Raw genomic sequence first — 25,637 nt, forward strand, 5'->3', positions numbered from 1 at the left:
TTGATGGACACTTGCGTTAGTGGCTTGCCATTGGCTTCAAGTGTGGTTTTCCACATCCTCATCGAGTTTGCTACGAAGACTCTCAGGGTCCTGTTGACCTTATACAACTCCAAGCATTCAGTGATCCATGTGTGTGGCATCGAGTCATATGCTTTCTTGTAATCAATCCAGGCTGTGCAAAGGTTGGTATGTCGGGAACTGCAGTCTTGAGTGACTGTTCTGTCAACCAGCAGCTGATGTTTGGCACCTCTAGTATCTCTACTAATGCCTTTCTGTGCTTTGCTCATGTATTGATCCATGTGTCCATGTGTCTTAGCCGCAATGATGCCTGACATGACCTTCCATGTTGTGGAGAGACAGGTTATTGGCCGATAGCTGGAAGGAACTGCACCCTTTGAGGAATCCTTCATTATCAGGATTGTTCGCCCTTCGGTTAGCCATCCTGGGTGAGTCCCATCCATCAGCAACTGGTTCATTTGTGCTGCTAGGCGCTCGTGGAGAGGTGTGAGTTTCTTTAGCCAGTAGGTGTGGACCATATCCGGGCCTGGTGCCGTCCAGTTTTTCATACCTGAGACTCTTCCTTGTATATCTGCCGCTGTGATGGTAACTGGGTTCTGTTCAGGGAGGTTGCTGTGCTCCTCTTTCAGAGTCACCAGCCATTGTGCACTGCTGTTATGTGCGACTTCCTTCTCCCATATGCCTTTCCAGTATCTTTCAGTTTCCAGCCTTGGAGGGTCTGCTCTGCTGTTAGAACCCTGCCACTGAGCGTACACTTTCACAAGTTGTGTTGCTTACAGCCTGTTTATTCTTCTGGCCTCATTCTCTTTCGTGTACCTCTTTAGGCGACTGGACAAGGCCTGGAGCCTTTGTTTGGCAGTTTCGAGTGCTTCAGGTATGGTTATCTGCATGTACCTCTTGGCCTTTTATTCACACCTCTCTGGATCTCCGTCAATTGACTCACATCTTTCCGAGCCGCCTTGATCTTGGCCTGCAACCGTCTTTTCCATGGTAATGAATTTCGTGGCTCTCATGGTTGCTCTCTAGGATCACTGATGCTGAGGTGTATATCAGCTCATTGGTTTCTGTGATTGTTCCGGTCGGGATCGTTCTCAGTGCTGCATTCACAGTTTCCATGAGACTTTCAGGTGGTACTTCACATAGCCGATGTAATCGGTTTCTTAGTTGCCCAGTTTTCATTCTTGCCATGATCTTATCTCTCAGGTCAGTTGCTGCCTCGCTCAGCATTTCATTCATTGGGGCTGGCTTCCCAATCTCATCATTCATTGGGGCTTGCCTCCCAATCTCTGGTTGAACCTCTTCCTCTGATGTGGCAGCCTGGGGCCCTTCACCTCAGAATTTGTGTTGTACCTCATCAATCTCAAGTTGTGATAGCAATTGCCGTTTGTGGATATTGGAACACTGAGCTACTCGTTGTTTCGTGGTCAACCGTGACTGTGGGTTTCGAAGTAACCATTCAGCCCCCATTCTCCGCATGTAACCCCTCTGACTAGGGTTGCTTGAGTAGTAGCAGTCCATGTCGGGCTCCAGTAGCATAGCCATGTTATCGCATCTCATCCATCTCCGCTTTGTTCCAGTAGCCCATTTTTCATCAGGGTGCTCTGGTTCCCCAGCACCTGACGCAGACTTTGTTTGGCCGGGCGTCTGATGATGTCATTGTGCTCATTTTCTCTGACACAAGTGGGATTCGAACCCTCGTCTCCCATATGCCAAACCGATGCCTTATCAACTGAGCTATCCAGCCGCATATATAAAAAGAACATCATCCGGAGACACGACAAGCTCTGCGCGGCTCTGGCCAAAGAAATGACGAAACAGAGGTGGGCGGTCAAGAGAGAAGTGGAGGTGGCCGGTGAGGACGGGAGGGTGCTTAGACCTGACATCGTGGGGACTAAGGGTGGGGTCCTGATAGTCGTAGACATCACAGTCAGGTACGAGTCGGACGCCCACCCCCTGGCTGAGCCCGCCAAGGGCAAAGTAGCAAAGTACTCAGAGGTGGCGGAAATCCTGAGGATCTTGCATGACAAAGACAATGCCCTGGTCTTCGGACTCCCACTGGGGTCCCGCGGCAAGTGGCCCGCGTGCAATAATGCCGTGCTCCGAGCGATCGGGCTCAAGGGAGCGGACATCAACCGGTTCGCAAAGTACATGAGCAGGCGGGCGCTGGTGCTCTCTATTGACATTTTGAACGCGTTTAACTCTATCCTGAAACAGTAAAAAAAAAAAATACTATATATATATATATATATATATATATATATATATATATATATATATATATATATATATATATATATAGAGAGAGAGAGAGAGAGAGAGAGAGAGAGAGAGAGAGAGAGAGAGAGAGAGAGAGAGAGAGAGACAGAATAACAAAATACTATAGTTGCGCACGGATGTGGGTTTCAAGTGTGTGCATTCTTGTTTCCTCCCTGTGATTGACTGAGGACGAATCCAGGGTGTCTCTTTTCTCTCGACCTAAGTGAGCAGGCATCGGCTTCAAACTCAGCTGTGACCCTGTGCGGGATGAATTGTAGAAGATGGATGGCTGCATCATTTTTTTGGTGACGTGACGAGATGAAACCAGAAGAGGGCAGACAAGCAGCGCAAGAAAAAGGAATAGTGTCTCCACTCTGAATGCTGCATGGGCAGAAAGAAGGGGAAGATCCTTTTAATACTATGATGTCAGGAAACTCATCTATTCCTGTGGGCAATATGAGCTGATCCTACCCAGCATTTTCTTTCTGGCGAAAATATGGGGAAAACTAAACATTTTTCATGTTTGCGTTGTCCTTCATTAAAGTAATGGGTTTGTTAAAGGGAGGCACATTTCACTGAGACTGTTGCTCTTATGGCGAGAGGGAGAACACATTGGAGTTGAATTGAAGAAAAGACTAATTTATCATTTTCTGCCGTCTGGATTTCTGATTGGTAAGTTATCAGTCAATAGGTGATGGTATTTCTCAAACCAACAAAATAAGGGAGAGAGTTCAATCAAATACTCGTTTCCTCTCAATACACTGCCCTCCAACCCGACAGTTTTATGACTAAGTTCACACTAAAACACCATATAAGCAAGTCTATTAGGAGGTGGGCACAAGGCCAACACACATTAGTGTTGAAGTTAGAATCCATAGTCCTATTATACTGCATGATTTTGCAGAGGAGACAGTGAATATTATTTTCTATTTTGTCCATCAGGATTATTTCACAGGTTTGTCTAGCCACACTCAACAGCAAGCAGACAAACACAACTTTCATTACCCTAAAAGCATATATACTGTTTATATTTTTTGGGTTAAATTTATTATTTTTGGAAAACAGGAACTAAACATCACACATTTAATGACCAACATTTCAAGTTGGACCCATTAACCCCTGTTGATTACTGTGTGCTGGGTGACTCTACACAGACAAATAGAACAATACAAAAAAGTTTTCAGCAATCGCAATGCTCATTTTGATTGAGATTGGAACAACTGCATCGTTTTTCTTTAACCATATCTGAAGTAATGATTTGAGTACAGTCGTTAGTCAGTATTAAGTGCAGTAGTTAGTTTTTGTTTTAATTGAGTCTATATTGTATGGATAGTCTTCATAAAATATGCAGTACATAAAATACAATTTGTCTCATGTGACCATACATGAATGATCATTAACATCTTTTTGAAAGTGTGTTTCTGTGTTTGATCAAACCACGATTGCATCCCCACCCATTAACTTTCTTCATCTCTGACCCATTGATGTAGTTCCGTTCCACCTGCAGGTTAAGACCAAAGACACTCGCATCATTATCTCATACAAACAGCACAAATGCTCAGCGGTTGAGCAAGCTCAGACCATTCAACCGGCAAGGGCTGAGTGAAACAATCTTGAATGGTGACATACTAGTTAAGTCTTAATTAAAGAAAACAAGGTCCACCATTTTATTGCAAGGATAGATGAATTCAGTGTGTGCGTATATTTATCCGGAAAAAAATTTAATCAAATTAAATGAATGTATCGAAAGGAATGTTCACTTGTAAAAACACTGGTTAAAAAAGGGAGAACCAAAAAAGTCCCTCACATTGAGATGTACTTGAGCTGAGTCTGGCCCCAATGGCTTCCCCAGCTTCTATCCCCCTTTATCTCTTGATGTTGCCCTGTCTCTCTCACACACATAGTAGCTCCACTGTGCAGCTTTGCATTAAACACTTTTGTATTCACTGCAGAGGCTCCGGGTGAGGACCTTCCTTTGGCTCAGGCACTAAACAGAGAAGATGGTGTTATCTAAACGTTGCCAGGAGGTTGTCAGCTTGTATTGGGCCTTGCTGACCGAGTGGCCGGTTCGCGGATGCTCATCGGTGCCAGGCTCCCAGCACCTCTCCTCTGCGGGCATCTGTTGTGTGTCGAATAGCTGTGTCGTTTGTCTGTGGCCACGTCTTAATCCTCCATCTCTTCAGCTGCAGTAATGCCTCACCGTGCAAAAACCCGCAGCGCAGCTTGCTTGGCTTGTATTAATTGCCCTTTTCTGGCTTGCTGCTTACTTATGATTACAATCATTAATTTCAATTGCCCAGGACACCAACATAACTGAGGCTGCTTTTAGACACACACCCACACACACACGCATACACACACACACACACACACACACACACACACACACACACACACACACACACACACACACACACACACACACACACACACACACACACACACACAAACACTCACACACACACACACGCACACACACACACACACAGACGCACACAAACACACACATACACACACACACACACACGCGCGCACACATAAATACACATATATAGATGTATATTAGCATAATTGCATATTAAGAGGAATGTTTCCCCGAAGTATTTATAGTGATGGAGAGCATTCAGCTTTTCCTTCACTCAGCATGCCTACACACATTATCATTCCAAATAAGTGGTGTGACTGCACATTAGCCCTTTTTGCCAGACATAAAAGTTTCCATGCTGATTTGGAATTTCATATAACTGCGCAAGTTATGATTAAGACCTGGCGTATCAACAAACACACACACACACACACACACACACACACACACACACACACACACACACACACACACACACACACACACACACACACACACACACACACACACGCACACACACACACACACACACACACACACACACACACACACACACACACACACGCACGCACGCACACACACGCACGCACGCACGCACACACACACGCACACACACACACGCCACACACGTTATTCATACATTCTTTTGCAGTTACAAATTGGTCTCTATTGCAATATCAGTTTGGTTGCATGAAGTTTCAGGACAATGCTCTTGACTGTTGTTGACTAAAATGGAATTTGCGAATACTATATATTATTTTCAAATAAGTCATGAAGCACACATAGGACATATATGTAATTAATTTGATGTTGACAGTTGCCCGAGTGTAAATACAGTACCATTTGTAGGTCATCATCAGCTGCTGGGTGTGTTTCTCCTATCCGCCTTGGCTGGTCTCTTCCCCTCGAGACAGGGGACAGCAGAGATTGTTGTCAGGACACCCCAGTAGGGGCAGCACATCTAGTGAAAACCAAACATCTGGATAGGCTGGGCGGCCCTGTAATTGCAACGGTCCTTTTGTTGACTCTGTTTAAATTGCTATTTAAAGTCAGTGTCAGAGCATATTATTAAAACTGACACAATACATGTTTTAAGCTGCAAACACTTTCCTTTGAACAAATATTATCTCAGCTAAATGACAGCAGCTCTGGACAAAGTTGGATAGGAATCAGGGTGATCACAACTGTCGTTTATTCCACATTGCACAATAATTCAGGATGTCAATGCCAAACACTGGAACCCAGTCATGATGTAGCGAGATATTGCCACATCTAGTGAGGCTTGGTGCGTATGCCTTTGTGTGATATGGGTTTCCACGTTTCAATTATTACCCATATGCTATCAGTAGCTTTGAGTTTGAGGATCCTACTTCTCTCCAACAACCTGATCCACTCACCGTCTAAGGCTCTAAGCCTTCCAAGAGAGCCCAAAAAATCCTCCTGTAATCGCAGTCTGTGTGGCCCCATACCTTCTGTCACCCTAACACCCCAGAGTGTTGGATTTGCAAGGGAGGGGAAGGTTTCTGGACCGGCTCATCAGACAGCTGTACCTTAAAAGGCCTCTTGGGGTCATCAACCGGAGGGACACATCATTGGTCACTACTTTGTAGGCCAGGCACAAATAAAAAACCCTGAAGCTTGACAACTTCCTTGCTGAGCCCATGTAACCCAATTAGTAGCAGGCCCTTGTTGAATAATTCCAGAGTTACAGTGCCACCATGCCTATATTCGTTTATTAAATCCATGTATTTATTTTGGAAATTTCCTCTCCCTGCTCAGGTATTCGATGAGTTAATTTAATGGCTCCATACAAAGTTACTCATCAACTGAAGGTAGTAAATTGCAAACATAATCCAGGCTGCGCTCCATCTTGGACCCAACATGATGGCACACATCACAATCTCAATCTACTTCCATCATTTTTTTGAAGGGCACCCACATAATAAGGGCTTCCCAGAGCTCAGTGGGTGTAACATGTCTGTGTTACTCCACAGGGAACAAACATGCTGGAAAGGATATACAAAGTCGTAAGCAAGAATGGTTGCTCTGGAGGTCATATTGATTTTGAAATCATCATGTGGATTGGATTGTGGCTGTTGAACCGCCTAACCCACTGTTAGTTGTATGATATCACACATTCACCATGAAGGCCCCAAAAAACAGACAGTACACATAAAAGTGAATTCAATGACTGACTCATAGAGGTCCTATCCAGTTATGGGGGAGACTTCCCTTCACACCAACCTGTACTTGCATCCACTGAAAATTAAGCACGGTTTTATAACAAAGAAACTATTCACAGTGGGATAGCCAAGATCATCTGCACTAAAGCAGTAGTCAATGCCTGGATACGCCCTATAATGTGACAAAAGGATGGTGAGAACCAACAGGACTAAGATGTTTGGTGTTTGCCAAATGAAACTTGGATCCTTTCGGGTTTCTCCTCCCTAATGGACTTCTGACAGAGCCACATAGGCCATCTTAATGCTGACATCCATCCACATCCAACCTCATCCAGGAGGCCTGCAGGCAAAAACCACGCATGTTGAGCAGAAATCTTTTTTTTCCCCAAAGCCAAGCACAATCATGTTGCTGGGTGTCTCCAATCATGTCGCTGGGTGTCTCCCAGTTGAACCGCTGTCAATATGTTATCATTACTACTGTCACCCACCTCTGCAGACAGGTCAGCAAAAATTGTTTCACTCTTGTATTTTTTTATGGCAAACTGCATTGTCAGTTCAATTTGCATGCTTCTTCTTGGTTTTCAACCATTGGACTGCTTGTACCTGAAATTACACTTAATATTTAATGCATCCTCATTAAATTGAACACTCAAATCGGAAAACAGAATGATTGTAGATGAATTATCTGCACATAACAATTGATCCGAATTTACACAAACATAATTTCAGCTGATATGGAAAACCACCCTGTAATATTGTACTGATCAAATTATTCCGAGTTTAGTGAGTTTAGTGAATTGTTGTCTGTTTGCATCCAAAAAGAAAATGTGACAAGTACCTGTGTCTAGTACCCAGAGAAAACCCACACATGCATTGGAAAGCATGGAAACTCTGCACAGGAAAGCCAGAGCCTGGATTCAAACTCACAACCTCCACACTCTTAGGCGGACGTACTAACCAGTTCACCCCCGCTCCTATGCCACCTTTTAAAATTTCAAAAGCTGAAAATGTTTAATGAGACTCTTGCTCCTAGACTGTAAAACTGAAAAGGGCATTTGAAGCTTACAATAACTGTTTTTACTCCTGCTATAAAGAAAGCCATAAAACAATATTTACTCTTTTCCAGCAGAACCCGCACTGTAAAGTAAGGCACATCGCCAAATGCAGAGAAACCACAGCAATAACATAGTCATTTCATAAAAGCAGAGTCACACCCAGTGGGAACCTCTTTGTGCTTTATATGATTAACCATCAGATGGTAATAGCCTTGACTAAATTTAATAAGCGTCGTGGTGAAACTTGCTGAAAGAAAGGAGGCACAACAAAGTTGCAGGAAATTTTAACATTTGAATTTCAAGGGGGGACGCAAAACAACTCTTCATGTGCTGCCTGGAGGCCTCTGAAGTCAAAATGTAACTGGAAGCGGGAATGATTATGATACAATGACACAATAAAATGTCAAGGTACTGTACTTTGTTGACTTTTCGAGCAATACTAAAATAATGTGTTTCATATCCACTTACACATGCACTGTACTGTACTTGCAGAACAATATTAGGGATTAATGCTCTTGTCAGCTTTAACACTCAAACATTTATGTACCTTACTTGTATTGGAGTCCATTGCGGTTAATAGGTCGGGAAAGGAAATGATATTCCATGTGAATTGCTGCTAGTTTCACGGTGGAATGTTTTTCAGAGCTGACTTCGTCTCCTTCATTTTCTCTTCCAGTTTACTGTGCAATATGGTATTACTACACACAGCCCGAGGTGTTTGGATAGCTCAGTTACTCCATCGAGAAGCCACCCAAGATTTCTGAAACGTCATCCAATCCGTCACACATTGTATCAACAAGGGATGTGTTTTACTTGATGCTGTCATCTTAAGAATGGCCATTTTGTCACCAACATAAACATTTTACATTTAAACTTTATTCAAGAGGAAACAGTTCCTTTCAGTCAAGCTACATAAACATGGCAATGAAAAGTCTGTTCTCATCAGCTATGGTCAAAATAACCTCCACAAATGTCGAGACGGCCACCTGGGGAAGGTGCATACTGTTGGAGTCGAGCTACAGCATGGGCTTGCACTTGAGAATACCCATCCATCCATCCATCCATCCATCCATCCATCCATCCATCCATCCATCCATCCATCCATCCATCCATCCATCCATCCATCCATCCGTTTTCTGATCCACTTGACCCTCACAAGGGTCGCAGGCGTTGCTGTAGCCTATCCCACTTGACGCATGTGGATGTTGGTGCTAGAATTAAACTCGGTACGTTTGCACTGCGAACTACTGGACCACAGGGCCGCGCTCTCAAGAACAGTGACTGATATGTTTTGCAGTTGATTCCAATTGATGCCATTCAGTTGAGCATGATGGATAGAAAATTGTGTCATCCACCCTCAAAAGTGCTATTTAAGTGATGCAATATTGCTGAGAAAATGAGAGGGAAAATGGAAAGGTCAAAATCAAATGACAGGCATTCCCAAAAGCAATTTTCTGAAGATGATATCATTTTTTTGTCATTCTAATATTGTGTTTTATCCTTCTCTTTCTCCCTTTTAAGCAACTTTTTGCATTAGCTTAGTCATTTTTAAACCCTTTTCCCAACAAATTACAAACATGTTAAAACATATGAACGGCTGTTATCTTAAGGTCCTCATACTTAAAGGGCAACCGACACCTCCGGACAAGTTGGGTCTATAATTTCTTAAAAACACTTCAAATAACTTCTACTGAGCGCATTTTACAAATATTCCACCACATATAGCTACATTTTACGTTTTAAGACTCGCGCTGAATATTCATGAAGTCTTGTTTTCGAGTTGATGACGATGCCGGAGGTTAAGTCACATTTGGTACGCCCCTGGCCGAGAAAGCGACACACAAGGCCTTTTTTGGTCTGAAAACACCATGTTGATCGCGAAATTAGAAGGAAATAACACGATGGTGAATCGTTGTGTCGCAGCCAATTGCGGTAACACGCATAAAGAAGGTGTAAGTTTACACACATTCCCAGCGGACAAATCAGCCCATTTCCAACGGAGCAGAGCACTTGAGCACCAGCGGAGGCAAACAAGGAAGCTAACCAGAGTTTGCGATTTGGCGCTTGGATAGCGGAAGTTTGAGGCATGTTTACTCATTTAGCCACACTGCATGCTAACTGTGAGCTCACCTAGTGAAAGAGAGCAATCGCCATATTAGTGCAGCAAACCGATCGGACAAACACCCACTTTCCACCGTGTCCTTTTTTACTCTGTAGCGCTGTCGGAGCTTTCTCTCTCGTCTCAACATCTCTGATGTTCGTGTGATTGTTCGAATTGTGGCGGTCTCCTTTGTGTGTGCGCGTAAAACCCACCCCTCTGTCTTCTACCACGGATTTTAACCAATCACGGGCGGCTTTACGGCTCTTATAAGCTGCTTCATATACTGGATGAAACGAAGCTTGTGCGCCAACGTCTCCATTTTCTGGGCGCTACATTGGAGTCGAGATCTTCACCGGACGGCTCGAATTGATACGGAGGGACTTCTTTAATAGATTACAAACATTTATGCTTTCCTCTGCAGAACTATTTGAATCATATTCATAACTGGATGAGTAACAAGAAAGCATCTTCTCCAAATCTGAACTCTCTGAAGCCATTGTTTTAATTCTGGAGCAAGGCAGTTTGTGACCCAAAGTGACGTCACGAACAATGGGACGGGACTTTCTGAATGTCCCCAGTTCCAAGCTCATTTGTGGCAGTTTTTAAGTCATTTTTTGTATTTGAGTAAAAATATCAGCCTGCATGTTTTCGGTATTTTAGATGCTATAAAATGTTTTTCTGACGTCAGTTTGGAAACAAAAAAATGGTGTCGTATGTCCTTTAAGCTATGGGCAGTGTCCAGGCAGAAAAAAAAACAAGACAAGAGGTATGATAATAAGCATTTAAGAAAATGAGACACCCCACTTGAAGGTCGGAATGAAATATGTACAGCCTGATACCTGACAGATATATTATCAGCAAATTACCAATTTAAAGCCTGCTGCAGTATAAAGTACATATCTCGGATAAGATACACTGTACAAAAACGAAAAGCCGATACATTGTTGTGAGTATGTTAAAATGATCTTTTTTTCAACATACATTAGAGAAAATAATAATCCATGCCAGTGTGAAATACACTCACATATGCAGTAACATAAGTACACTCTTAATGTTTTCATTGGATGACTGAATATATTTTGGCTGACGATGTCAGTAATGTAGGAATATCTCAATTGTGGCAATTAAACACAACACAATAGTTTTAAGTTGATTTGAAAATATAAAACCGCACTGACCATTTTTGCTTGATAAAAATGAAGTAATTAACCAGTTAATTTGGATTGGAATGGATATGCCTTTATTAGTCTTGCAGTGGAGAAATTTGCACCTTACAGCAGCAAAGTTATGGAAAAAAGAGGGGAACTGAAGAAGTCCAAAAACAAAATACAGAAGCTGCTGGAAAGGCAGCCACTCTTGCGGCCTCCATCTTGAAGTCAAAAGAACAAAAAAAAGAATAATAATCTGATAACGCAAAGACACAGTCATTCAATCTTCGGCACTTTCTGCACCCTCTGTTGTATGAAGCAGTCCGAGATGAAAGAGGAGAGGATCAAAGCCTCCTTTTCACCAGTGTATTAGGGACATCATGGTGAAATGTGCACATCTACTACGAGCTAAGCGTTGAAAGCAAACACGAAGTTGTAGCATCCGTTAATGAAAAGAGATTGTCTCACGTCTCCTGTCCCACACAAATCATCTTCAATTCCAAGCTATCACTGTACTACACCATAATTCTAAGTGAATAGTTTGCACTCACACTGAACTTGTGCAATGTCTATGCTCCAGTTTCTAAACATGCGCGAAAGGCGATATTAACTCCTCGGCTTCCTCCTTGCCATTTACAATGGCATCCCTCTTATAAATGCCAGTGGGCATTCACTTAGTCCCGACACACGACCACACACAGTGACGTTAGTGGTCCCCAGCAGACACTGCCATCTGTGTGTGTATGCATGAGAATGTGTGTGTGTGTGTGTGTGTGTGTGGGTGGGTGTGTGTGTGCAGCTGAGCGAGTGTATGCCAAGCTCTTTACACAAAAGGAAAAGGACGATTCATGTGGCACACATAAACGTTGCGGCAGTGACAGAAAGAAAAGGAGCGAGAGCTACTCCCATCTCAACAGGCAAATGAGAACGAAAGCAGCCAGCCTACCACTTCAATGAAAGTCCTAATGATAAGCTCTCAACTGACAACCAACTTTGTCATACTACATAATCCTTCTGTGCTCATTAGAGCCAACAGAATTGGATCTGCATTGAGTAAAATAAAAAAAATACATTCTTGTTAATTGTTAACAATAAAAACTGTAGTTACCATTAGATTATTGTTAGCAGAACTCTATTTGTCACGTTTGGGTTTGCAACCAACAGGTGGCACTGCTGGCACTGCCGGCAGCTGCACAGGTGTTGGTCGTTTTAACCAGAGACAGTTAAAAGTACTTTTGTCCCGACCATTCAGTGTCGGGTGATTATTTGTTTCTCCCTGTCATGTTTGTTTCATCTTGTCATGTTTTATTCATGTTTTTTTGCTACTTTGGACCTTTTTTCTGATAACTTAGTTGTTTTTGATTCTGATTTTGATTTTGTTTCTGTTGTCTTTATATAATACTATTTGTCAAATACACCCTGCTCCTCCCGCCTGCCTGTATTTCTGGGGTCCACCACCACCCATCACCTTGCAAATCGTGACACTATCAGGTTAAATGTTGAAACATTGTTTTTAATGAGGCATGTCAAAATCTGTAATAGCCTACTGATAATTCAGTTACCTTAAAAAATACTTTACACACTTAAAAATAAACACACACACACACGCACACAAACACACACACAGGCACACGCACACACACACACACACACACACACACACACACACACGAACACGCACGCACACGCACACGCACACGCACGCACACGCACACGCACACGCACACACACACACACACACACACACACACACACACACACACACACGCACATGCACGAACACGCACACACACACACACACACACACACACACACACACACACGCACGCACACGCACACGCACACGCACACACACACACACACACACACACACACACACACACACACACACGCACACACGCACACACACACACACACACGTACACACACGTACACACACTTGTACACCTTCCAATATCAAAATCAATCCATTTTTCATATCGTTGTATCCTCATGAGGGTCGCGGGGGGTGCTGGAGCACTAGGCGGGGAACACCCTGAATTGGTTGACAGCCTATCACAGGGCACACAAACCCACTCTCCCACCGAGGGACAATTTGGAGTGTTCAATCAACCTGCCATGCATGTATTTGGCATGTGAGAGGAAACTGGAGGACGCGGAGAAAACAGGCCTGTTGAAAACATGCAAATAGTGCGGGATTCGAACTCACGAGCTCTACATTGTGAAGCCGCCGTGCTAACAACTCGGCTATCGAGCCACACAAAAGCAAAATACAGAATAAAATACATTTGTTATGACTGCAGTTCAAGCCGTCTGTGACTCTTCAGTCCAAGTCAAGTTGTGCCTTTTACATATTTTGCCAAGCAAGTCCCAATTCCTAAACTCAATGACTTAAGTGTGACCCAAGTCAAATTATATGACTGGAGCCTGTTATCACTTGGATCCACCTAAGTAATGTAATACGTGCCTCCCTCTTGTCAAAACATACAAAGATATGAGATTAAAATGGCGGTGATAATGTGTCCCAAATTGAAGTCATAATTTATCTAAACTCACAGTACTGCTCAGCATCCGCGTGGCGAGTGGCAGTAAAATCTTGATGCCGGACACAAATAAAGAACAATATTATGGTGAGCTTTTAATTTACAAGCAAACACATGCCTTTTAAAAACTGTTTGAGTTACAGCTTCATGTAAAATGAAAAGTTATTTGAATCCATCTTTCATTCTAGTAAATGCCTTAGATTGCAGATTTAACTAATGTTTTGTCATGAGAATTTATTCTTTGTTGACATGAGCTAAGAAGTGTAACTTGGGGTGCTGCGAACTCATTTCACACTTTCATTAGGGGATTTCACTTTTCTTGCTCACAGCAGTGAGATTTATTTGCAGTGTATCAATCCGGGGTCATATAAGGAGCACTCGGGGATTATTTACAAGCCCCTGAGACGCAGTCATAGTCAAGCTGACGGAAATGCGGCACCCTAGAAACTGATGTAATGTTCCTCATGGGAGCCTCAAAAGCTTTGCTGTTAGAAACGCTTTAGCAGAGCAAAAGTGATGACAGCAGCTTGACGCCTCTGACGTAAATACCGCCTCTGTTTGTGGATGTCTCTCGATCAAAGGGAGTAGACAAAAATGGGGTGAACAGTCAGAGAAAGGCATATGAAGAAGGTGCTACAGTCAGGGAAGGTCTGATGTCTCTTTCGCTCATCGTTTCTTTAAAAAAAAATCTTACCAAGTGCAAGAGGACTTTTGGGGGGGGCAAATGTATCTACGTATATCACACAGCCACATTGCCAATGCCAAATTGGAAAACTTCTGGGCCATTCTTTACAACGTTGTATGAACCATACATTTGTCATAGTTCATTGTTTGTGTGGATCATATCTTAAGAGTTGCACGCTTTCAATATTGCAAGTTTACTGAGGGATAAGCTGCACGTAATTAAGAGCAAGCAAATGAGGCAAGAGAGCCTTCACCTCATCTCCTGTAATAGTTATCGGCCCCATAAAGCAGAAAGCGTGCATAGCTGTAAATATTGTTGTCATCTCTGTGTTTGTTTTACTGCACTTTGTGTCATGTCTGTATGAGTACCCGTCTGGTCTTTCAATTGAGATTCTTTTTCCGTCAAGTAACATTCACAATTGTCAGTTCTTGACAAAGTGAATGTGAGAACAGGTGCAGACATTCCATCTAGCCATCAATTTTCAATAAGAGATTTTTGTTTTGAAAAGTTTGAACTTTTGTATGAGAGGTGTAAAATTACAAACATCTATATTTGTACTGTGTCACTGTGAAATCTTTCTATATCACATTTTCACTTATTGTGGCTCACTCAACGACGTTAAACAATCTGTTTTAATACTTACTTTCAAAAGACCAAACTACTCATTTTGATGTACAGTAACACTCCCGGTCCGGGCATCTGGTTCTTTCCTCTGTTTGCATAGTTTTAAATTATTTCTATGCACACTCCTTTTAGATCTCCGCTGACCATTTACCACTGTTTAGCTCGGTTGAAATATGAGCCTCTTATGAGCTGTGACAAAGATTACAGCCGTATCCCTTGACATCTGGCTCTCAACCAATGGATCACGCCAGCCAATTGACGCTGTGTGATCTTTTTTGTTCCTCCAGCTGAACTATACAGATACGATCATTGCCAGGGTTCAAATGTGAGCCTGGGAAATCGCAGCACTCCACTGGAGTTGGATTATGCCCCGGAGAGGAGGAAGTGTAGCTTTCCTATCAGATGAAGACATCAGAGGAGACCGATAATTCAGTTATCACATCTGCTGTGATCCGGGCGACAGGACATTGTTTGCTGATAAGGACTTGCTGGATTCTTGGAGGTTCAGTTTGTTATTTAGAAACTTTTTCTTTTGTCGGTGGCATCCAATTTCTGAAGACATCAACTTGACACATCTCATTTTATTTTTCTCATCCAACTTTTTGCACAATGTCGTCTTTCATATTATTCATACAGGGAATAAATGCTGTTATTATGCCAAGTTGTTGTGCTGTTTTATACCCTTTCATTCCCGTTCTTTGAGACATACATCACAGTAGATTGTCTATCCTGATCTTGGTTCATTTTGGTATTGCTTTGGCCCGTTTAGTATTTTTCAATTTAGGAGTGATTGGAATGATCGGACAGACGGTAGTGTTACTGTTTTTTTTTTACTAGTTACAGAAATTATTAAAGTCATCTATATGTCTCCTTGTTTCATCTTACTTTGCCTGCTCGTCACCGTTCCTGCTATTTGAGGGCCAGGAATGTAACTTGTGGGAGAGCCAGTCGATGCTTTTTGAGGCAGATATGTTGTGACTGCTACAAAGAATGTCACAACACACAGATAGATCTTTTCAACGCGGGCATTTGAAAGACTGAACATGACAAATGACAATTTACTTTCTTGTCCATCAACATCACTTTGAGACAAAGTACACAGGTGTAAGACGATGCTTAATGCCATAGTGCATACTGGATTGACTGATGAATGGATGAGAGTTTTTTTTTCTTGAAACCCCGTTTATTTTGGTGACCTGCTTACACTTGGTATGCACTCATCACACTGTCAGGGTGACTTTGTCAAATCAAACTTGAGACATAAATTACTAGTGAAAGCAGATGTAACAATGTTTACGCTGCATGAAAGGCTTCTTTTACGAGATACACCGGAGGGCAAAATTGTACATTCAATTTACACAATTGTATTTTTCAAGTAGTTACATAAAATAGAATCACGTGGATTTATATACTGTACATTTTTAAGTAGAAATATTATCAGCTGCAGGGGTTGCCAACCACTGTTCCGCGGATCGCTACCAAACCCCTGTCTATTTTGCACATACAGAAGCAGACCTGTAAGCCGTGAGCAAATTTACTTCTGAAACTTAAAGGACAACTGACGTCTCCGGACAAGTTGTGTCCATAATTTGTAAAATCGCTTCAAATGACTTCTACTGAGAATATTTTACAAAGATTCCACCACATATAGCTATATTTTACATTTTAAGACTCGCGCTGAATATTCCGGAAGTCTTGTTTTTGAGTTGGTGACGAGTCCTCACCCTACGTCACTGAAGGAACACCCCTGACTTAGAAAGGACATACCTTGCATCACCTCAATGCATTTTGCGGTACTATGTTTGGTCTGAAAACTTCGGGTTGATCCGTGTTGATGGCGAAAATAGAAGGAAACACATAAATAACGCAATGGTGAATCGTTGTATGTTACACCGAGACAACTCTTTGATATTCGTTGACAAAAATTCCAAGCTGTATTATAAACCTATTTCCAACGGAGCTCTGCGGCATCTTCTGCATTTTCTGTGACACTACACATCCGTCTTGATCCGTCAAAATGACCCTGAAGACCTTCTTTAATCAATTACAAACATTTATACTTTCCTCTTCAGAACTATTTGGATCATATTCATAACTGGATGTGTAACAAGAAAACATATGCTCCGAATATGAAGCCATTGTTTTGATTCTCGAGCAAGGCAATACGTCTTGGCGTGACGTCACGAACTGGGGGCGGGACTTTCTGAAAATGCCCAATTCGCGGCTCAATTTTTTGCAGATTTTGGACACTAAATCATTTTTATTGGTGTTTTGCATTTGACTACAAATATCAGCCTGCGTGATTTGGGTATTTTAGATGCTATAAAACATTTTTTCTGACTTTAGTTAGGAAACAAAAAATTGATGTCGTTATCCTTTCAGTGACGATCATGTGTGCAACTCTAGCAAATTGGATTCTTTCTTCTAACATTGGTTTGCAAGTTAAAGTGAACAGAATTCGCAGATAAATAAAAGAATCAGTGGTAAATGGAAAGTAATACCAAAGCATTGAGCAAATATACGGTTATATGCACAGCTGATGGGGAGCCATGACTTCCGAAGGTTATATCATTTCAACAGTGAAAGTTTTTCTTCCAGTGGTATCTCCAGAGCGAGAACGAGGAGGGAGCCGTTGTGCATGGTGTATTGTTAAAAACAAGACAATACAGGAACCCATTTGAATCATTTGAACAAGTGCAATGCATGAGAAAAAGAGCATGAATGTTATTGCGTTGACATTACAGTAAAGTCTCGTTATATCGATAGTCCCGGTTATATCGATGCTATTTCTATGCACGCACGGAGAAAATTACATGTAAACAGGGTCGGATATATCGATAGTCCCGGTTATATCGATATTTTTTCGGACTCCCTTGAATATCGATATAACGAGACTTTACTGTATATGGCATGATTATTCCTGATTGGTCCATTTCTGAAAACTGGCATTTTAAAACAAATGAAAAACATGTATTACCGCAATCAGCCACCTGCAAATGACTAAAACATAAATAATTGAAACTGTTGCATGTACATTGATTAAAAACAACAGCCAACGAACTGACAGATGGACAATCAACCCAAGCAACCAAGTGAACCTGTCACATCTCGTCGCCGTCCTGGGCGCGCCCCGCCCCTCCTGTCACCTCCCCCGGGAGACGGCCCCTCCCATCATCACGCACCTGGGTCCCCACAGCTGATTGTCATTCCCTTGATTGTGCCTTCTGACTATATCTACCGATCGCGCCATTCAGGCACCGTCGGAGTATTCTGAAAGCCACCCTGTTACTTCCGTGCCGTCAGATCAGCTGTCACCGATCTCCCTCAGTCACCTAATACTGCTGTCCTTTTTTCATGCGTGCCTCAGTAAAGACTTTTGTATACGAATATCTGTCTCGCCGTGTATTTTGGATCCACACTCCCCGCTTTCCTTTCGTCACTCGAGCCCAGCCCTCGAGCCTCAAGTGACGTTACATAATACTCCGACCAACTATGGATCCCGCCGGCGAAGACAGATATCTCGCCGCCCTCACCGAGCAAGCGGAGCGTTCAAGCCAGCTGGCCCGAGCCATCGCGGAAATCAGCCAAATTACCACCATGCTGGCTCAACGCTTCGAGGCGGCTGAGGCACGCATTTCCGCTCTCACGGCCAAGTCTTCCCCGCCCGTGAGTAGGCACGCTCCTCAATTTCCTCTTCCCTCCCGCTACGCAGGCGAAACCGGGCGCTGCGCTCAGTTTTTAATGCAGTGCACGCTCGTGTTTGAGCAACATCCATACGCCTGCGTTAGCGATGAGGCGAAGGTAGCCTTCATCACCAGCCTGCTCACGGGAGAAGCCGAGACGTGGGTGCTGGCCATCCGAGAATCCCGACCGGAGCTGCGCACCTCGTACCCGGACTTCGTCGCCGAGTTACGCCGGGTTTTCCATCATCCGGTGACGGAGTCCGAAGCGGAGGGGAGACTACTGGACAGCGAATTAATCGGCCCGTCCAGCTCCCAAACTGTGCGGGCCCTAGTGGACTCTGGGGCCGACGGGTGCATCATTGACCCCCAGCTGGCGGACTCGTTGGGCTGCCAGCTGATCGATCTCCACCCCCCAAAGGAGATGGTCGACCTGGACGGCAGACTGTTAGCCCGAGTCACCCACCTCACGGCCCCGCTCAAACTCCGGGTCGCGGGGAACCACGTCGAGCACCGCCAATTTTTAGTTATGCCCTCCCGGAATGCGCCGTTGGTATTGGGTCTCCCCTGGCTCAATACCCACGACCCGTCAATCTCCTGGGAGGGTCCCACCATTCAGGGCTGGAGCCCCTACTGCTACGCCAACTGCCTACGGTCGGCTACGGCAGGGCGAGACGCCTCCCGCGGTGGACCGCCTGAGGCCATCTGCCTCAAGGGCGTGCCACACTGCTACCACGACCTGCGGGAGGTGTTCAGCAAGGACAACGCCCAATCCCTGCCGCCCCACCGACCGTATGACTGTGCTATTGACTTGCAGCCAGGGGCTCCATTACCGGACTCCAGACTTTTCCACATCTCACAACCGGAACGGGAAGCCCTGAGAACTTACATAGACTCCTTCCTCGCGGCGGGACTCATTCGGCCGTCACGGTCTCCGCTGGGCGCAGGGTTCTTCTTTATTGACAAGAAGGACGGAACCCTGCGTCCGTGTGTCGATTATCGGAGTCTGAACGACATCACCATCCGTAACAAATACCCCCTCCCCCTCATGGACTCAGCCTTCACCCCCCTTCAGTCCGCAACCATTTTTTCTAAATTAGACCTCCGCAGTGCGTACCACTTGGTCCGCATCCGGGAGGGGGACGAATGGAAAACGGCATTTAAAACACCATTAGGACATTTTGAATATCTGGTGATGCCGTTCGGACTCACGAACGCTCCCGCCGTATTCCAAAATCTGATCAATGATGTGCTCAGGGACTTCCTCAATGTTTTTGTTTTCGTTTATCTGGATGACATTCTTATTTTCTCTCGTTCTGCAGAGGAGCACCGGCAACACGTCCGACGGGTCCTGGCGCGGCTCCTGCAAAACCGGCTCTACGTGAAGGCAGAGAAGTGCGAGTTCCATGTCCGCTCTCTGTCCTTCCTAGGGTTTGTCGTGGAGCGGGGGCAGCTCAGGGCCGACCCTACTAAGACTAAAGCGGTGGTGGAATGGCCGATCCCGAAGACGCGCAAACAGCTTCAGCGGTTTTTGGGGTTTGCCAACTTCTACCGCCGCTTCATCCGCGGGTATAGTCAGAAGGCACTCCCCCTCACTAACCTCACGTCCTCAAAGATCCCCTTCAGGTGGACGCCCGACGCTGAGGGGGCATTCAACCGCCTCCGTCTTGCCTTCACTAACCCCCCAGTTCTGCGTCATCCCGACCCGGATCTCCCGTTCACGGTCGAGGTTGACGCATCCGAGTCCGGACTAGGGGCCGTCCTGTCCCAGCGCTCTCCCATGGACCAGAAGCTACGCCCATGCGCCTTCTTCTCCCGCCGGCTCAGCCCCGCCGAGGCCAACTATGACGTCGGCAACCGGGAACTGCTGGCGGTCGTCCTGGCCCTTCAGGAATGGAGACACTGGCTTGAGGGAGCGAAACACCCCTTCACCGTCTTCACGGACCATAAAAACCTGGCGGCCATCCGGTCGGCCAAGAGACTAAACTCTAGACAGGCCCGATGGTCACTCTTCCTCACCCGGTTTAACTTTTCTCTCACCTACTGCCCAGGGTCACAGAACACCAAGCCCGATGCCCTATCCCGCATCCATGAGCCGGCAGAAAGGGAGGAGACCACCACCAACATCCTGCCGGCCCAACGCATCCTGGGTGCCCTGAGGTGGGAGGTTGAGAGAAAAGTACAGCAAGCCCAGGGGACGACCCCCATCCCCAGGGGCTGTCCGAAGGATCGCCTGTTCGTCCCCCCCCCTCTTCGCACGGAGGTGCTCGTCTGGGGGCACACCTCCAAGATAGCTTGTCACCCGGGGGTCAACAGGACGATCCAACTCATCGCCCAACGGTTCTGGTGGCCGGGGTTCCGGAGGGACATCACCCTCTTCATGAAGGCCTGCCCGACCTGTGCCTGTGGGAAAGCCTCCCATCAGCCCCCGGCAGGACTCCTCCGGCCGCTACCGGTACCGTCCAGACCCTGTTCCCACATCTCTGTTGACTTCGTGACAGGCCTCCCCCCCTCCCGTGGCAAGACGGTCGTCCTTACCGTTGTGGACCGATTCTCCAAGTCGGCCCACTTCGTCCCGTTAACCAGGTTGCCGTCCGCCATCGAGACGGCTCAACTCCTGGTTAACCACGTCGTCCGTCTCCACGGGATTCCGACGGACATCGTGTCGGACCGGGGACCGCAGTTCGTGTCCAAGGTATGGAAACGTTTCTGTCGGTCCCTAGGGGCGTCGGCGAGCCTGTCGTCTGGATACCATCCCCAGACCAACGGACAGACGGAGAGGAAGAACCAGGACCTGGAGGCGGCCCTCCGGTGCGTGTGCCTCCACAACCCGGCGTCGTGGGCCCTGCACCTACCCTGGGTGGAGTACGCCCACAACTCCCTGGTCTCCGCAGCCACAGGTCGGTCCCCATTTATGTCCGCCTGTGGCTATCAGCCGCCCTTGTTTCCCACTCAGGAGGGCCAGGTGGAGGTCCCGTCTATTGAACATCACCTCAGACGGGCCCACCGAGTCTGGAAGGAGACCAGGGAAGCCCTGACACGCACCGCATCCCGGAACCAGCGGGTGGCGGACCGTCACCGGAGACAGGCACCCAACTACCAGGTCGGGCAGGAGGTGTGGCTGTCGACGAGGGACCTTCGGCTGGCAGGGTCTTCAGCCAAGCTGGGCCCACGCTTCACGGGTCCCTTCCCCATCGAGGCCATCCTCAGCCCGGTCTCGGTGAGGCTCCGGCTGCCACCCACCATGAGGATCCACCCCGTTTTCCATGTTTCCCTCCTCAAGCCAGTGGAGACCTGCTCCTTAGCCCCCACCCCCCCGCCTCCCCCCCGGATGTTGGCCGACGGACCGGTCTACACCGTGCGGGAGATAATGGACTCCAGGCGCATGGGCAGAGGAGTGCAGTACCTGGTCGACCGGAGGAACGACAGGGGGTCCCACGTGCCTGGATCCTCGACCCATCTCTCATCCGGGCGTTCCATGCGGCTCACCCCTCCAAACCTGGTGGGCCGCCAAGAGGCGTCCGTTAAGGGGGGGGCACTGTCACATCTCGTCGCCGTCCTGGGCGCGCCCCGCCCCTCCTGTCACCTCCTCCGCTGCTCCCGGGAGACGGCCCCTCCCATCATCACGCACCTGGGTCCCCACAGCTGATTGTCATTCCCTTGATTGTGCCTTCTGACTATATCGATGAGAAGGTTTCTTCAGCCGTCATCTGTACAAAAGTGAAGGTTTCGGACGTTTCGCCTCCTATCCAAGAGGCTTCGTCAGCGAACTAAAGTCTGACTGGTCGTATCGGCCCCATTTATATATCCCTAATGTCCAGACCTGGTGGCGCCGGACACAGCTATGATAGGTCCCTACTCTCAGGTTGGGGGGGGGGGGCGCGGGACCCCTCCCTGTGGCCCCACTGATTGTTCCTACATTCCTGACTAACGATTGGCCTATAACCCCCACTCCGATGACAGAAAAGTGCCCTAGCATGGCACATCCTGTAGCCTGCTTGCCACTACAAGATGCAGGAATCATCTCATTTCCTCTTAACATCCTCAGGAACGAAGCACGACAAACGGGAAGTGATTACCCTCATGGTTCTTGGTACGCTCGTATCAAGTCAGGGAAGACTTGGACCACTGGTTGGGACTCCGTTGTGGTCCATTCTGAGCCCAAAACAAAATGGGTTCAAAATAGCTGTGCCCAAGAAGCAAAACGAATTGTCAGAAAGATAACTCAAGGGAACTGGTTAGGAACTGGAACTGGCACAATGACAGATATCCATTTCGTTATCGTAACCCACAAGGTTGCGGGATGCATGGACTTGAGACTCTGTCCTGATTTTCGTGAACATCACACTGGTTTTCCTGTAACTATATGCATGTTGTCATCTTTGACAACACCAGTCGTGACATCGCCTTTCCAGCGCAAACCGCACATCAAACCGACAGCCTGGATGGAAACACCTGACAAAAAAGCCCAAAATTCAGATGTCATGGACGCATTATATCAACCATTTGCAGGAGAAAAACATGACTGGAATCCGTTGTTATCAAACACGTGGTATCGTTATGCTACATTAATTGCTAAACAAAATAGGAAAAGTAATTGCTTTGTTTGTTCTTTTATGCCACATTCTGTAACGCAACAAAGAGTGCATTCAAAGGTATTTGGAGATAAAATGGCTCGAGCTGCGTATATGTTAATATCTTCGCATAAACCTGATCAACATTTTCCAGTTCTTCGCAATGCTTCGAGAGGAGAGATTGTTCCAAGTTTGGATACCATTTTGGAAACTGAAAATCAGGTTATGACCGAGAGCGGATTGCGATTACCAGTATGCGTTGCAATGTACGGTACAGGTCAAAATCTAGGTTTTATAGATGAGAATAGATGTTTATACGTGCTACCGTTAAACACCAATGTCACCATTTTACCTGTATCTTCACATCTTTGGTGGTTATGTGGTTGGAAAGTATATTCTTTTATTCCTCCGAAAGCCTACGGTATGTGCGCACCTGTTACTGTGACTGACAATACTTTCATCATTACCAGTCGTCCAGCACACCATCATGTGAAAAGAATAGTGTCGTTTAAGCCCCACGATTCGATCTGGGGAACTGATGTTCCAGAACAATTCAAACACCATAGCACGGGAAGTAAGGTAATGTTAGCTCTTTTTCCACAAATTGGAGTAGCTAAAAACATGCTACGAATTGAAACAATTGACTACAGGTTTCAAGTGTTTGTAAACGCCAGTTTGGAAGTAGATGAAATGCAAAACACTGAAATTGCAGCAATTAGACAAATGGTGCTGCAAAATAGAATGGTTTTGGACCTTTTGACCGCGCCACAAGGGGGCGTCTGTGCTATGGTGGGTGATACTTGTTGTACGTACATACCCGAAGAAGCGAATTCCATAAACATGACTGATGCTCTGTCTGTTGTCAGGGATCTCAGAGATGCCATGGCCAAAGATCACCGGCCTGATCAACCGTGGATCTTTGACGGGCTCTTTGGGGGCTCTTGGTATAAGACTTTGCTCAGACTGTTTATCCCATTCGCAATTGTGATTGTACTTATTTTCTTAGTCATTGGTTGTATTATTCCATGCTTAAGAACAATGCTAATGAATATGATAACTAATTCCCAGGTGAATTACGCAAAGGTTTTGTATCAACAAATGCGTGAAGGGGACCCAGTGTTGTAGCTAGGGATAGTACACCATGGCCAGAGAGTGGTTGCTCCAAAGAACAAAAGCAAAAAAAGAAAACGGAGAGCCGAGAAGGAGTTTTCCTCATTAAAAACCCTCAAAAATGGAGAGGTTATATATCACAGCAGCAAAATTGTGATAGAGGTTTTTCGCCTTCTCCATGGTAAGTTAAATAATATTAGACGTTGGATAGATGAGATTAGAATGGTTCCCTGTGCAATTAGTATGACGTGCATGCATGAAATCTTTTGGACCCCGGTATCACCTCATCAGCATAACGACCCTCATCAGCATTGCGAAAGTTGCCTAACCTGTTTTGCCTGAGCAGGCTATTGTATGAACGATCCAAATTGAACCTCACACCACCAGACCGGTTTAATGAAGGATTTTGTTGTTTTATAAGAATCGCCTCTTTTACCCCCCTTTCAAACCATCTATGTTCTTTCGCTAAGATTTTAACCTCATTGTCGTCAAATGAGTGGTTAGTGGCTTTTAGGTGCAAATGTACTGCCGATTGAGGCCCACTAGTATTATCCCTGCGATGTTGATAAAGTCTTTTTTTGAGAATTTGTTGAGTCTCCCCAATGTACTGCTCTTTACAATTTTCATGTGGTTAGAGTCAAAAAGTAAGTATTGGTCAGTGTGCGTAGCCTTCCTAAAGACTTCTGTTTTTAGCGCTCTGTCCTCTTTTATAATTACTTTACAATCCAAGAAGGCTAGTTGGTTCTCTTGAATGTCCTCACGAGTAAATTTAATGTTGAAGTCTACAGAGTTGAGATGATCTGTGAAGGATTGAATTTCTTGTTTCTTAATTATGACAAAAGTATCGTCCACATATCTAAACCAGTGTCTAGGTTTTGTCCCTGGGAAGGATGTGAGGGCCTGTTTCTCCATCTCTTCCATGTAAAGATTAGCCACTATGGGTGAAACTGGTGAGCCCATAGCACAACCATGGATTTGTTTATATTTTTTTTTTTTTCTGACTTCTGACTATATCTACCGATCGCGCCATTCAGGCGCCGTCGGAGTATTCTGAAAGCCACCCTGTTACTTCCGTGCCGTCAGATCAGCTGTCACCGATCTCCCTCAGTCACCTCATCCTGCTGTCCTTTTTTCATGCGTGCCTCAGTAAAGACTTTTGTATACGAATATCTGTCTCGCCGTGTATTTTGGATCCACACTCCCCGCTTTCCTTTCGTCACTCGAGCCCAGCCCTCGAGCCTCAAGTGACGTTACAGAACCAACCAACCAACCCACCAACCAACAAAACAAACAAA

Source organism: Hippocampus bargibanti, linkage group LG08 (genome assembly GCF_051943395.1).
Source record: "Hippocampus bargibanti isolate YZ-2025 linkage group LG08, ASM5194339v1, whole genome shotgun sequence".
Taxonomy (NCBI): domain Eukaryota; kingdom Metazoa; phylum Chordata; class Actinopteri; order Syngnathiformes; family Syngnathidae; genus Hippocampus; species Hippocampus bargibanti.